Genomic DNA, 15,310 nt, shown 5'->3' on the forward strand with positions numbered 1-15,310 from the left:
AAATAATCTCATACTAAAGAATGAATGGGTGAAACAACAAATCATAAACACAATCAATAATTTCATCCATGAGAATGGCAATAATAAACATACCAAAATTTGTGGGATGCAGCCAAAGCAGTAATAAGGGGAAATTTTACATCTCTAGAGGCTTACTCGTATAAAATAGATAAAAAGAAAATCAATGAATTGGGCCTGCAACTAAAAAAGCTAGAAAAAGAACAAATTAAAAAACCCCAGTCAAATACCAAACTTGAAATTCTAAAAAATAAAAGGAGAGATTAATAAAATTGAAAGTAAAAAAAAACTATTGAGTTAATAAAACTAAAAGTTGGTTTTGTGAAAAAAATAACAAAACAGATAAACCTTTAGTTAATTTGATTAGAAAAAGTTAAGAGGAAAATCAAATTGTTAATCTCAAAAATGAAAAGGAGGAACTTTCCATCAATGAAGACGAAAATTAGAGCAATAATTAGGAGTTATTTTACCTAACTTTATGCCAATAAATTTGATAACCTAAGTAAAATGGAGGAATATCTACAAAATATAGATTGCCCAGATAAACAGAAGAGGAAATAAATTACTTAAATAGTTCCATGTAAGAAAAAGAAATAAAACAAGATATTAATCAATTCACTAAGAAAAAATCCTCAGGACCAGAAAGATTTCCATGTGAATTTTACCAATCACTTAAAGAACAATTAACTCCAATACTATATAAACTATTTGAAAAAATTGAGAATGATGGACACCTAAGAAATTCCTCTTATGATACAGACATGGTACTGATACCTAAACCAGGTAGGACGAAAACAGGGAAAGAAAATTATAGACCAATCTCTCCAATGAATATTGATGCAAAAATCTTAAATAAAATATTAGCAAAAAGATTATAGAAAATCATTCCCCGGATAATACACCATGACCAAATAAGATTTATATCAGGAATGCAAGGCTGGTTCAATATTAAGAAAACTATTAGCATAATTGACTATATCAATAACCAAATGAACAAAAACCATATGATCATCTCAATAGATGCAGAAAAGGCATCTGATAAAAATCCAACACTCTTAAAAACACTAGAGAGTATAGGAATAAATGGACTATTCCTTAAAATAATGAGCATATATTTAAAACTGTCCGTAAACATCATATGTAATGGGGATAAGTTAGAACCATTTCCAATAAGATCAGGGATGAAACAAAATTGCCCACTATCACCATTACTATTAAGTATTGTATAAAAATGCTACCTTTGGCAATAAGAGATTAAAGGAATTAGAGTAGGCAATGAGGAAAACAAATTATGACTCTTTTTAGATGATATGATGGTATACTTAGAGAACTCTAGAGAATCAACTAAAAAAACTATTAGAAATACTTTTTTTTAAGAATAATTCACAACTTTAGCAAAGTTGCAATATACAAAATAAATCCACATAAATCATCAGCATTTTTATACATTACTAACAAAATCCAATAGCAAAAGATACAAAGAGAAACTTCATTTCAAATAACTGTCGACTATATAAAATACTTGGGAATCTGATTGACAAGGGAAAGTCAGGAACTATACATACAAAACTACAAAAAACTTTCCACACAAATCAAGTCAGATCTAAACAATTGGAAAATGTCAAGTGCTCTTGGATAGGTTGAGTGAATATAATAAAAATGACAATACTACCAAACTAATCTATTTATTTCTTGCTATACCAATCAAACTCCCAAGAAACTATTTTACTGATCTAGAAAAAATAACAACAAAATTCATCTGAAAGAACAAAAAGTCAAGAGTATTAATGAAAAATAAAAGAAAAAAAGAAAAAAGAAAATGGAGGTGGACCACATCTAAAATTATATTATAAAGCAATGGTCATCAAAACCATTTGGTATTGGCTAAGAGTAGTTGATCAGTGGAATAGGTTAGGTTAACATGATAAAACAATCAATGACTATAGCAATCTAGTGTTTGACAAACCCAAAGACCCCAGCTTTTGGGATAAGCACTTACTGTTGAACAAAAATTGCTGGGAAAATTGGAAATTAGTATGGCAGAAACTAGGCATTAACCCACTTTTAACACCATACACCAAGATCAGGTCAAAATGGGTTCATGACCTAGGCATAAAGAATGAGATTATAAATAAATTAAAAGATCATAGGATAGAATACCTCTCAGACCTGTGGAAGAGTAAGGAATTTATGACTAAAGAAGAACTAGAGGTCATTATTGATCACAAAATAGAAAAATTTTATCATATCAAACTGAAAATTTTTGTACAAACAAAACTAATGCAGACAAGATTAGAAGGGAAGCAATAAACTGGAAAAACATTTTTATAGTGAAACTTCTGATAAAGACCTCATTTCCAAAATTTGTAGAGAATTGACTCTTAATTTATAAGAAATCAAGTCATTCTCCAACTGATAAATGGTCAAAGGATAGGAATAGACAATTTTCAGATGATGAAATTGAAACTAATTCCACTCATGTGAAAGAGTGCTCCAAATCACTATCGATCAGAGAAATGTAAATTAAGACAACTCTGACTTACTACTACACATCTGTCAGATTGGCTAAGATGACAAGAAAAAATAATGATAAATGTTGGAGAGGATGCGGGAAAACTGGGACACTGATGGAGTTAGTGGAGTTGTGAACAAATCCAACCACTCTGGAGAGCAATCTGGAACTATGCCCCAAAAGTTATCAAACTGTGCTTTCCCTTTGATTCAGCAGTTTTACTACCGGGCTTATATCCCAAAGAGATACTAAAGAAGGGAAAGAGACCTGTATGTGCCAAAATGTTTGTGGAAGCCCTTTTTGTGGTGGCTAAAAACTGGAAAATGAATCAATGCCCTTCAATTGGAGAATGGTTGGGTAAATTGTGGTACATGAATATTATGGAATATTATTGTTCTGTACGAAATGACCCACATGATGAATACAGAAAGACTTGGAAAGACTTACATGAACTGATAATGAGTGAAATGAGCAGAAGCAGGAGATCATTATACACTTCAACAACAATACTGAATGAGGATGTATTCTGATGGAAATGGATATCTTCAACAAAGAGAAGATCTAATTCAGTTCCAATTGATCTATGATGGACAGAATCAGCTACATCTAGAGAAGGAACACTGGGAAATGAGTGTGAACAGTTTGCATTTTTGTTTTTCTTCTCAGGTTATTTTTACCTTCTAAATTCAATTCTCCCTGTGCAATAAGAGAACTGTTTGGTTCTGTACAAATATACTGTATCTAGGATATACTATAATATATTTAACATGTATAAGACTGCTTGCCATCTAGGGGAGGGGTAAAGGGAGGGAAGGGCAAAGTCAGAACAGAAGTGAGTGCAAGGGAAAATGGTGTAAAAAATTACCCATGCATATGTACTATCAATAAAAAGCTATTTAAAAAAAAACCAACCAGCAGGATAATTTCAGAGAGACCGCTAAGTGAAATGAGGATAACCAGGAGATCATTATACACTCCAACAACAATACTATATATGATCAATTCTGACGGATATGTCTCTTCAACAATGAGATGATTCAAACCAGCTCCAATTGTTCAGTAATGAAGAGAATCAACTATACCCAGAGAGAGAAGTATGGGAAATGATTGTGGACCACAACATAGCATTTTCATGCTTTCTGTTGATGTTTGCTTGCATTTTGTTTTCTTTCTCAGGTTTTTTTTTTTTCTTTCTAGATCTAATTTTTCTTGTGCAGCAAGATAACTTTATAAATATGAATACATATATTGGATTTAACATATATTTTAACATATTTAACATGTATTGGACTACCTGCCAAGGGGAGGATATGGGAAGAAGGAGGGGAAAAATTGGAACAGAAGGTTTTGAAAGGGTCAGTGTTGAAAAATTACCCATGCATATATTTTGTAAATTAAAAGCTATAAATTTTTTTAAAAAACAGAAACTATTTGTAGTCATATGAAAATGAAAATCCAAATCACTGTTGATCAGAGAAATGCAAATTAAGACAATTCTGAGATACCACTACACATCTGTCAGATTGGCTAAGATGACAGGAAAAGGTAATGAATGAGAAGATGTGGGAAAACTGGGACGTTAATATATTGTTGGGGGAACTGTGAATGGATCCAACTATTCTGGAGAGCAATTTGCAACTATGTTCAAAAAGTTATCAAACTGTGCATAGCTTTTGACCCAGCAGTGTTACTACTGGACTTATATCCCAAAGAGATCTTAAAGGAGGGAAAGGGACCCACATATGCAAAAAAGTTATGGCAGCCCTTTTTGTAGAGGCAAGAAAGTGGAAACTGACTGGATGCCCATCAATTGGAGAATGGCTGAATAAACTATGGTACATGAATGTTATAGAATATTATTGTTCTGTAAGAAATGACCAACAGGATGATTTCAGAGAGGCCTGAAAAGACTTACATAAACTGATGCTAAGTGAAATGAGCTGACATTATACACAGCAACAAGACTATATGATGATGACTGACTCATGGTTCTCTTCAACAATGAGATGATTCAAATTTCAATTGTTCAGTAATGAAGAAAGTTATCTATACCCAGAGAGAGACCTGTAGGAACTAAGTGTGGACTACAACATAGTACTTTCATGCTTTCTGTTGATGTTTGCTTGCATTTTGTTTTCCTTTTCAGGTTTGTTTTTCCTTTCTAGATCTAATTTTTCTTGTGCAGCAAGATAACTTTATAAATATGTATGCATATATTGGATTTAACATAACATATTTAACATGTATTGGACCACCTGCCATCTGGGAGTGGGGAGAAGAAAAAGGGAAAGATTTGAACAAAGTTTCAATGTTGTAAAATGCATATGTTTTGTAAATAAAAAGCTTTAATTAAATAAAATTAAACTTTAAAAAAAATTAATGTTACCTCCACAATGGATCTTCTCTGTAAATCACTGTAAAAACAAGATAGAGAAGGAATTCTTATTTTCTTTAGTTCCATTATCATTTTTTCATACCATCAATGATGATGAATTTTTAGAGAAATTTTTATTTTTTTCCCTATGTTCTGTCAGCTTTTTTCCTCCAATTTTATCGTGATTTTTGAATATATTCTAGTTTATTTTAAGTTTTTTGCCAAGTTGCCCTCCACAAATTCATTTTATTTCATCGTTCATAATCATCTCCTAATTTTCTCCATAAGTGCTTAACAGAGCTGTTGCTAGCAATTTATGTACTTAAGGCAGGCAAGTGGTAGAGGTCACCCTGTGTAGCAGGAGTATTTCAGCCATCAATTAGGAACCAATCTCTATGCTTCTCAAGAGGGAAGAAACATGACCCAAGATTAGAAGGCCCCAGTAGATCTTGTGTCCTAATCATAAGGAGATGTAGAGGAAGAAACATACATACCAGGATCAAACTGAAAATACTTTAGCATCTAAATAAATCAGAAAGTTAATAACATACATTCTAAATAGTTTGCTTTGAGGCAAAAACCTAGCAGGCTCCATCCTATTCTGGATTTTACAAGGGAACATGTGTTTCAAATGGGAATCCTCCTGGGCTGCCATAACCTTCTTCTTGATAATGTTTAAAAGAACAATATGTCCACCTTCTATATAATTTAAGTGGACAGAAAAGTTCTCACTGAGTACAAGATGAAAAAAATTAAATTTTTGCCTGAACTTGCTCCTGAGCAATCCACTATATTTAATTTAACAAGAGAAATTAAACTTCCTCAGTCCTCCCATCAACCAAGTGCTCCAATTATTTGGCCTGTCTAGCAGCTGAATGAATACTTGAAACATTTATTTATAATAGAGAGATCATTATTTTTTTTTGTTTGCTTCTCTATCAGAGGCCTTATTTAAATCAAAGATATTCTTTGTTACATAGTTTTGAAAAAACAAGTGACTTGCTTCTTCTGAAATGGCCCCATGCTATAAATAATAGCCCCCAAACAGAAAACCACTGACAAGCCTGCATAATGACATTTCATTTAAAAAGAAGAAAACATTTTTGTTGAAAAAGAAACCATTAAGACCAAAAAAAAAAAAATTTAATGAAAAATCTCAGTCTAATTACAATTGTCATCATAAACAGATATCTTTCATTTGTCAAATTTTTTCCTGTACAGCAAAGTCTTTGTAATTATTTTTATTCATTTAATAAAACACTTTTTTTACCACCCTATCCATGACCTCAAATTTCCAATTTTAAAGAAAATCTCCAAGGACTGAATAGAATAGCTACTATTACACCACACTTTGAGAAATAACGTGTTTTAATAATGGTTTTATTTCCCTATATCCATTTAGAGCAATCATGCCCCTTAGTACTGTGAATTGTATTGATACTATTTTATGCAAACATAAACCCTTAGTTTGATAGCTTATTCTGAATATTAAAGCAAGATATGTAAAATATATGCAAATAACTTCTGAAAACGATTCCAAAAGTTGGGTTAAAGCCATTTCTGAGGTCCTTTTCAATTTTAAAGTTCAAGGTTTTGGTGAATCAAAATAAAGTTCAGTCTCAGAAACACAGAAACCCAGACACACTGACACAGACACACACAGACACACATACACATTTCTATGGATTTTGATCTAAAATAGTAAACATACATAGTTCATTTAAAAGAAGAAATTGATAAACATCAATAATAAAAATCTGGATGACATGATGGTATACTTAGAGAACCCCAAAGACTCTGCTAAAAATCTATTAGAAATAATTCAGAATTTTAGCAAAGTCGCAGGATACAAAATAAATCCACATAAATCCTCAGCATTTTTATACATTAACAACACAATCCAACAGCAAGAGATACAAAGAGAAATTCCATTCAAAATAACAGTCGATAGTATCAAATATTTGGAAATATATCTACCAAAGGAGAGTCAGGAATTATATGAGCAAAATTACAAAACACTTGCCACAAAAATAAAGTCAGATTTAAATAATTGGAAAGACATTCAATGTTCTTGGATAGGCCGAGCGAATATAATAAAGATGACAATACTCCCCAAACTAATCTATTTATTTAGTGCTATACCAATCAGACTCCCAAGAAACTATTTTAATGACCTAGAAAAAATAACAACAAAATTCATATGGAAGAATAAAAGGTCGAGAATTGCAAGGGAACTAATGAAAAAAAAGTCAGAGGAAGGTGGTCTAAGTGTACCTGATTTAAATCTATATTATAAAGCAACAGTCACCAAAACCATTTGGTATTGGCTAAGAAATAGACTAGTTGATCAGTGGCATAGGTTAGGTTCACAGGACAAGATAGTGAATAAAAATAGCAATCTAATCTTTGACAAACCCAAAGATCCCAAATTTTGGGATAAGGATTCATTATTTGACAAAAACTGCTGGGAAAACTGGAAATTAGTATGGCAGAAACTAGGCATGGACCCACATTTAACACCACATACTAAGATTAGATCAAAATGGGTCCAAGATTTAGGCATAAAGAACGAAATCATAAATAAATTGGAGGAACATGGGATGGTTTACCTCTCAGACTTGTGGAGGAGGAAGGAGTTTGTGTCCAAGGGAGAACTAGAGACCATTATTGATCACAAAATAGAACATTTTGATTACACCAAATTAAAAAGTTTCTGCACAAACAAAACTAATGCAAACAAGATTAGAAGGGAAGTAACAAATTGGGAAAAAATTTTTACAGTTAAAGGTTCTGATAAAGGCCTCATCTCCAAAATATACAGAGAATTGACTTTAATTTATAAGAAATCAAGCCATTCTCCAATTGATAAATGGTCAAAGGATATGAACAGACAATTTTCAGATGATGAAATTAAAACTATTTCCACTCATATGAAAGAGTGTTCCAAATCACTATTGATCAGAGAAATGCAAATTAAGACAACTCTGAGGTATCATTACACACCTGTCAGATTGGCTAAGATGACAGGAACAAATAACGATGAATGTTGGAGGGGCTGTGGGAAAACTGGGACACTGATGCATTGTTGGTGGAGTTGTGAAAGAATCCAACCATTCTGGAGAGCAATCTGGAATTATGCCCAAAAAGTTATCAAAATGTGCATACCCTTTGACCCAGCCATACTACTACTGGGCTTATACCCCAAGGAACTACTAGAGAAGGGAAAGGGTCCTGTATGTGCCAAAATGTTTGTGGCAGCCCTTTTCATAGTGGCTAGAAGCTGGAAGATGAATGGATGTCCATCAATTGGAGAATGGTTGGGTAAACTATGGTATATGAATGTTATGGAATATTATTGTTCTATAAGAAATGACCAACAGGAGAAATACAGAGAGGCTTGGAGAGACTTACATCAACTGATGCTGAGTGAAACGAGCAGAACCAGAAGATCATTATACACTTCAACAATGATACTGTACGAGGATGTATGCTGATGGAAGTGGATTTCTTCAACATAGAGAAGAGCTAATCCAATTCCAATTGATTAATGATGGACAGAACCAGCTACATCCAGAAAAGGAACACTGGGAAATGAATGTAAACTGTTATTTTTACCTTCTGAATCCAATTCTTCCTGTGCAACAAAAAATTCGGTTCTACACACATATATTGTATCTAAATTATACTGTAATATATTTAACATATATAAGACTGCTTGCCATCTGGGGGAGGGGGTTGGGGGAGGAAGGGAAAAAATCTGAATAGAAGTAAGTGCAAGGGATAATGTTGTAAAAAATTACCCATGCATATGTACTGTCAAAAAATGTTATAATTATAAAATAAAATAAAAAATTAAAAAAATAATAATAATAATAATAATAATAAAAATCTGTTTGAATTTTAGAAGAGGCTTCCTGGTTTAAAGTTAGGAGGTCTCAGTCCCAGTTATAATTTCATAGGTGAAAAAAAAAAGTCATATAATAAACTTTAATAAGTGTCTCACTCATTCTTCAGTTTGAAGAAGACCAATGACATAACAGACTAATACTTTGACTTATCCAAGTTATCACTCTCTTCCAAAGTCATCAAAAGCCAGTGGCAAGACAAAAGCAAAGATTACTAGCAATGGCTCACAATGCAAGTGGATAACCTTGGCATCTAAGTGCTTCACAGCACTTGCCTTAGCTGTCTTCATGGTAATAGTCCTTATTTACCCATTTAGCCAGGGGAAGGTCTGTCAGTTCCACTAAATTGGGTTAGCCCATCTGCTGAAACATTTTATCATGATGTGACCACTGCTTATACTATTCTTGAAGTCATGGATGAGAGCTGAATTATAGATGGACACTAAAGGTGGCTGATCAACCCTGAAAAGGACTCAACAAGATGGTAAGCCAGAGATGCTGGTCTTCCCTAAACTCCCCATCCACCCAGCTAGGTGGTTTAGTAGATAGATCTTTTGGCCTGGAATCAGGAAAACCTGAGTAGGAAATCTAGTCTCAGATACTTAGTAATTGTGTAGTAGGTGCGAGCAGGTCACTTAATAAGTTCACACGTTTTGCCAAGAACTGCTAAGAGGCAGCAACACAAAATGACAGTCCAGGCTCTCAAGGAATTCAGGATCTAATAAGATCTAATCTAATATATATTATATATAATATAAATAATACTAATCTAGTGGAATCTAATAAGACAACAAGGGAGGGGTGTGTGTGTGTGTGTGTGTGTGTGTGTAATGATAGCTTGAAGGAAGCCAGGGAAGTCAGTAGACAGAGAAAAGAAAGAAGAACATTCCATGCATAAAACAGTCATTGAAAAAAACAAGACAGAATATCTTGTTTCTGGAACAAGAAGAAGGCCAATATCACTAGCTCAAAGATCTGGGGAGGGAGACCTGAAAGATGGGGGACTTTGAATGCCAAATAGAGGATATTGTATTAATCCTAGAGTCAAAGAGAATCAATGGAGTTTATTGGTGTGGGGGAGGGAACAAGGCACATGATTAACCTGTACTTTAGGAAAATCACTTTGATGGCTGAATGGAGGATAAATTAAAGTAAGGGGACACTTAAGTAAGGCATACTATATAGCCAGCAGGCTATTGTAAATAGTTCAATCATGTGATGACAAGGACTTATATCAAAAGTGGTAGCAGTATTAGAGTAAAGGAGAAATTAAGAGACCTTAGTAAAATATTATATATAAGAGATGATCCCTAGCTGGTGAAGTCTCAAGGATGGTATTACCCTTGACAGTAATGAAAAAGTTAGGAAGGGAGGGTGGCTTAAAGGTAAAGATAATGAGCTGTTCTGAACATGTTGAGTTTAAGATATCCACTGGACATCCAATTGAAGATATCTAAAAGGCAGTTTAAAATATGACTTTGGAGGTCAGCAGGTTAGAGCACAGAGAAAAAATTTAAATTAATGGAAATTGATGAGATCCCCAAATGAGGTAGCATTGAGGGAGAAGAGAAGAAAGCCCCGTACAGAACAATGTAGAAGACTTTTAGTTTTGAGATGAGGACTATTTGTATTCAACCTACTGGAAAGTGTTCCAAGCTCATATTGGTCTGATCAGCCTCACTGTACCTTGATCCCAACACAGCAATGCTGTGCTGATCCTCTTTAAGCACAAAGGACAATATCCAACCATATACATTATTTTATTTGATACAGTAAGCAGCATTTTTTTTTCATTTTTTGTTAGCCCCATTTACAAGTGAGAAAAATGATATTCAGAAAGACATAGAGCTAGTTAAATGTCTGGGGCAGAATCTGAACTATGATATCATATCTGTTCTCCTTTTCTCCACTTTAGATAATGACATTTCCCAGCTCCTCATCTTTAATAAGAAACTACTGTTGATTTGATAAGTGGAAGATTGGGGAAACTATGAAATCCTCCCTGAATCATTATAAATGTGAATACTGAGAGAAAGTACAGTTATAAGAGCAGCCATTTCACTCAGAAGTAATTGTGGTAATATGTAGCCCATGTTTAAAGTTTTAAATAATTTCTATATCGATTTCAAGAATACCAAAGCAATTTAAATTTACATTTCAAAGTGCCAAGTTTGAATGTTGAAAATTAATAAATGAACATAGCAAAATTGTTATCTAACTATATCCACAAGCCATCAGAGAGATGGAAGGCATCCTGAAGGACTCTAAAACATCTATTTTTTCAAGGCAAAACAAAAACATCACTACCTCTCTGGCTTATGATCTTTCTCCCATCACACATATGCCCGTTCCCTTCAATACCTGCTATTGTGTTTTTTTTGTTTTTTGCTGAGGCAATTGGGGTTACGTGGCTTGCCCAGGGTCACATAACTAGAAAGTATTAAGTATCTGAGGCCACATTCGAACTCAGGTCCTCCTGACTTCAGGGCTGGTACTCTATCCACTGCGCCACCTAGCTGCCCCTTTTAATAGTTGTTGTTGTTTGTTTTTGTGTTTTTTTTTCCTTTGATACATGTTAAAAAATGTTTTCTTAGCACAAAATGGGCTTCAGGAATCTGGAATCTTCTTTATTCATTCCATACTCCAATTATCAATACATATGTATTTTATTTATACATGTTTATATTTTGTCTTTTCCATTAGACTTTGAGCTCCTTGAGAACAGGGACCAGCCCAGCTGTCTTTTTCTTTATTTGCTTCCCCTGTGCCTAGCACAGTGTCTGGCACACAAATGGTATTTAATAAATGCTTGCTGACAGAAGGACCTTCCTTGGTTTTGATCAGAATATTTTATACAACATATTACTTCTTGTAATTTAAAGAGAAAAACAAAAACCCTCAATCACAATCCTGATACTAACCACCAAGCTTTCAATTTGAATAACATGTGCTCTAGGTTGAGAAAACTGTTATATACTAAAGATTCTTAAGTAATTATGAACAAAGCAAACTTTACATTTCAAGTGTCATTTTACAAACAGAAAATCTATACCATGAATTAGGAAGAATTTTGTGCCAGATATGGACATTTCTCATGTGCCTTGTTTAAAACAATTCATTTAAGAGGGAGGAATGCAATAGCTGCGTGTTATTACACACACACACACACACACACACACACACACACACACACACACAAAAGCTTCCGATGACCTGGAAAATGTGAAGGAATTAACGGGGCTCTGGTTAACTAAGTGCCTGAGCATTGATGGCAATTGAAAATGGTACTTCTTGAATTATCACCCTCATTTTCCCTTCAAATTCTAATGTCTGCATCACTTAAATCTTCCCCTGATAAAAAGACAGACTTTGATACTTTAACCCAGCAAAGAATCATTTAGATTTAATATATTAATTGAGTGATAACTAGAAAAAGACACTTTAGGAAGTCTGTGTACTTTTTAAATCTCAAATTATTTTAACACCTTAAGGTAGGTGAGGAAAGGGGAGAGAAAGGGGAAATTGCTGGCCTTGACATTTTCCTAGTATCCAGCATAGTCAAGTTGAGATTTGCCCAGATTTTACTTTTATTTTGAAATAGAAGTCATTTATTAAGTACTTTTTTTAATCCAACAGCTCTTTTGACTATCTGGATAACCTTTCAAGGCAGGTAATACAAGTAAGAAATAAGGCTTCATCAAATATCAAGTTAGGAAAGAATAGAATTAGGATTTAACTTCATACCTTCTGAATCAAATCTCACGCTTCATACCACAGCTGTATTTTTTAAAATCATTAAAAGTACTTTTAATTGAACAGCAGTCACTATGATATAATTCTTCAATTTGAGGCTTTCAATTGCATATTAACACCTCCCCCAACTATACACATAACATACATTGTTCTTTCCCACAGAATTATCCTAAATATCAAACTAAATTATGATTCTTTTTCTACAAAATATCATGAGGAAGTAAATTGGAGATTAAAATTTAGTAGTAAAATCCAGAAGCAAGAATTCCAGCCAATGTCATCCCTTTCCTCCATAGTCATTTTCTTCTCCATCTCTAATTATCCTTCTATAGCATTTTGTATAAAATCATTAGAAGTAGAAACATCCTTCTCAAATTCTGGTATGAGATTGATAATCTCAAAGTAAATGTTGGAACTTGGTATAGTAGAAGTTCTTGAAGTAAGGAATTCGAACTCAAGAAAGTGCTAAGAAAAATACTGGCAGTTCTGGTCACAAAGCCAATAAGATGTGAGGGATCACACATTTTCTCCAATTCGTACGACCTCTCCAATATCTCCAAAACAGAAATTATTCACAAGAAATAAAGTAATTTCAGTTCTCACTGCAATCTAAATCACCAAAAACTCTTATAAAAATAATTCAATGAACTAAAAACAAAGTAAATTAATCCCTAATAAATAACATTCTCACTTCTGCATTGGACAATTTGAAATGCTGTGCAAGGCAAACCTTAAGCTCAGAAAACTGAGGAACAGAAAAAAAATGCAGCAGGATGCTAATCTGTTTCAGGAACTCAGTGGAATAAGATCTTGGGCATATAAGAAAGGCCAATTCTGTATGCCTCCAGAAATCAGTTGAAGTAATTTAAGATCTGTGTAAAGTGAATTCTTCATCATGAGAGGAGACTGAGAAAACAATTTTTAGTTCTACCTCCCAGGAAATCAGCACCAAGAGAAGCTTAAATGTGAGGAATTGGGAAATAGAGGAAAAAAAGAATGAAATTACCAAATCTCAGGAGGAAAGGTATTCCCCTTTTAGCTCAAATATCACCTCATACATGGAATTTTCCCTGTTCTCCCCACCTTTTACCCACCAGATGCCACTGACTTCTCAAAATTAACTCTTTTTTTTTGTACATATATATTTATCCTTATTAATTTGGGTACATATAAAGCAATATGAGGTAATCTTTCTTTCCCCTAATAGGGTATATGCTCCTTGAGGACAAGACTATTTCCTTTATATTCTTAATTATTATCTATGGTATTTTTCAACATCTAGCAGTGTCTGGCAATATCAAATACTCTTTAAGAAATGTTTACTAATTAAGTGATAGATTTGGAGTCAGGAATTCTGCATCAATCAATTAATTATTGTATCAAAGTCCAAAAGCAAATAAGTTAAAAAATAAATTTCTCTCTATTTGGGATTTAAAACTTTTCAAACTAACAATAACAATTCTTCACTATATTTCCAAGCTTCCTACATATCACTATATTATTTCCTTCATAAATTCTACAGTTCAGATTTTTCAATCTTCTCACTGTTCCTTTTAATATTACATCTCGTCCACATGGCTTTGTATCCCCTATCTCTGAATCATTGTTTTCAAAATCTTCATAGCATCATATTCACCACAAATGGGGGGGACTAGGTATTCATGCCCTCCCTACTAAGATTACCTCACATTTGCTTTGTATGTATTTTGTGTAACAAGTTTTTGGAGACAGATCATTGCAGGTTGCTTCTGCTTTCAGGATTTTGGTTGCCAGAGACAATTGCTCCTTCTTTCTCTTGAATAGGGCAATAAATTAATTCTAAAACTTATCTCAGGAACTGTTAAAAATCCTCTTTAAGTAGTCTGAATGTGCAAGACAGATAAAATTCAGATTAATCCAATTTCTGTTGATTCATATCAAGAAAGAGGAAGCACAGTTTAAGAGGTCAATGAAAGGTTTGTAGTATACAGATTTTTTTTTTTTTTTTTAAGTGCCAGATTCTCTCTTGGTTGGAAGAGAAAATCTCATTGAGTCTTGATTTATTAGTAGTGGATAAATATCCTGAAGCAGAAAAAAAGTTGGATATAGGAGTTTGGAAGAGGGTTTTTTGGTTCGTTTTTTGGTGGGGTTTTTTGGTTTGTTTTTTTTCTGTTCTCAGACAAAAATGAGTCAATGAATGGTCTTTACTGGCAATGGGAGGAAGAGCAGACAATGGAAGAGAGGAAGCGCCTCCTGTGGGCAGGAGAGCACCTTAAATCCCTAACACAAAACACGCCCTCCCACCACTGACCCTCATCCTCATTGGCTGAGAGTCTTACATTCTAAACTCGAGATCTACCCACGAAATGGAACTTGACCAATAAGTACAGTTGCCCATATTTGGCTGAAATAGGGAGGAGATATCATGAGAGGGGAACACAAATTATGCCCTTGACTAGATGTTCAGAGTCCTTCAGGGCTACTCAAACACTGAAGTAGATGAAGCCTTACTCGATTTTCACGACTGTCTTGAAAGAGCTCACCTCATCTCATTCATAACCATCTCTAATTTCAGCTGGCAAAACAGATTACATTTCTATTTATATATGTGTGCACCCATGTTTTTTCCATTATTAAAAAGTAAACTTGTCCAATGTAAAGCCTGTTTTGCTTTTATCTTTGTATGTCCAGTGTCTACTATAGTGCTTGGTTGGCACTCAGTATCTAATGAATGTGTGATTTATTGATCATAAAAGAAGTCCTAAATAG

The 15,310-nt window shown here is 33.7% G+C and overlaps 1 protein-coding gene across 5 annotated transcripts in view; it reads right to left on the reverse strand.

The window, feature by feature from the left end:
- Nucleotides 1–15,310, reverse strand: part of PPFIBP1 (PPFIA binding protein 1) — a 218,261-nt gene that overhangs the window by 159,893 nt on the left and 43,058 nt on the right. Inside the window, exon 2 of one of the 5 annotated variants that reach the window (XM_074270672.1) lies at nt 4,917–4,944. The exons of the other annotated variants lie outside the window; for them this stretch is intronic. The gene's annotated coding sequence lies outside the window, so the exon portion shown is untranslated. The remainder of the gene's footprint in view (nt 1–4,916; nt 4,945–15,310) is intronic. 5 annotated transcript variants of the gene reach the window in all.

This window comes from Sminthopsis crassicaudata, chromosome 5 (assembly GCF_048593235.1).
Source record: "Sminthopsis crassicaudata isolate SCR6 chromosome 5, ASM4859323v1, whole genome shotgun sequence".
Taxonomy (NCBI): Eukaryota; Metazoa; Chordata; class Mammalia; order Dasyuromorphia; family Dasyuridae; genus Sminthopsis; species Sminthopsis crassicaudata.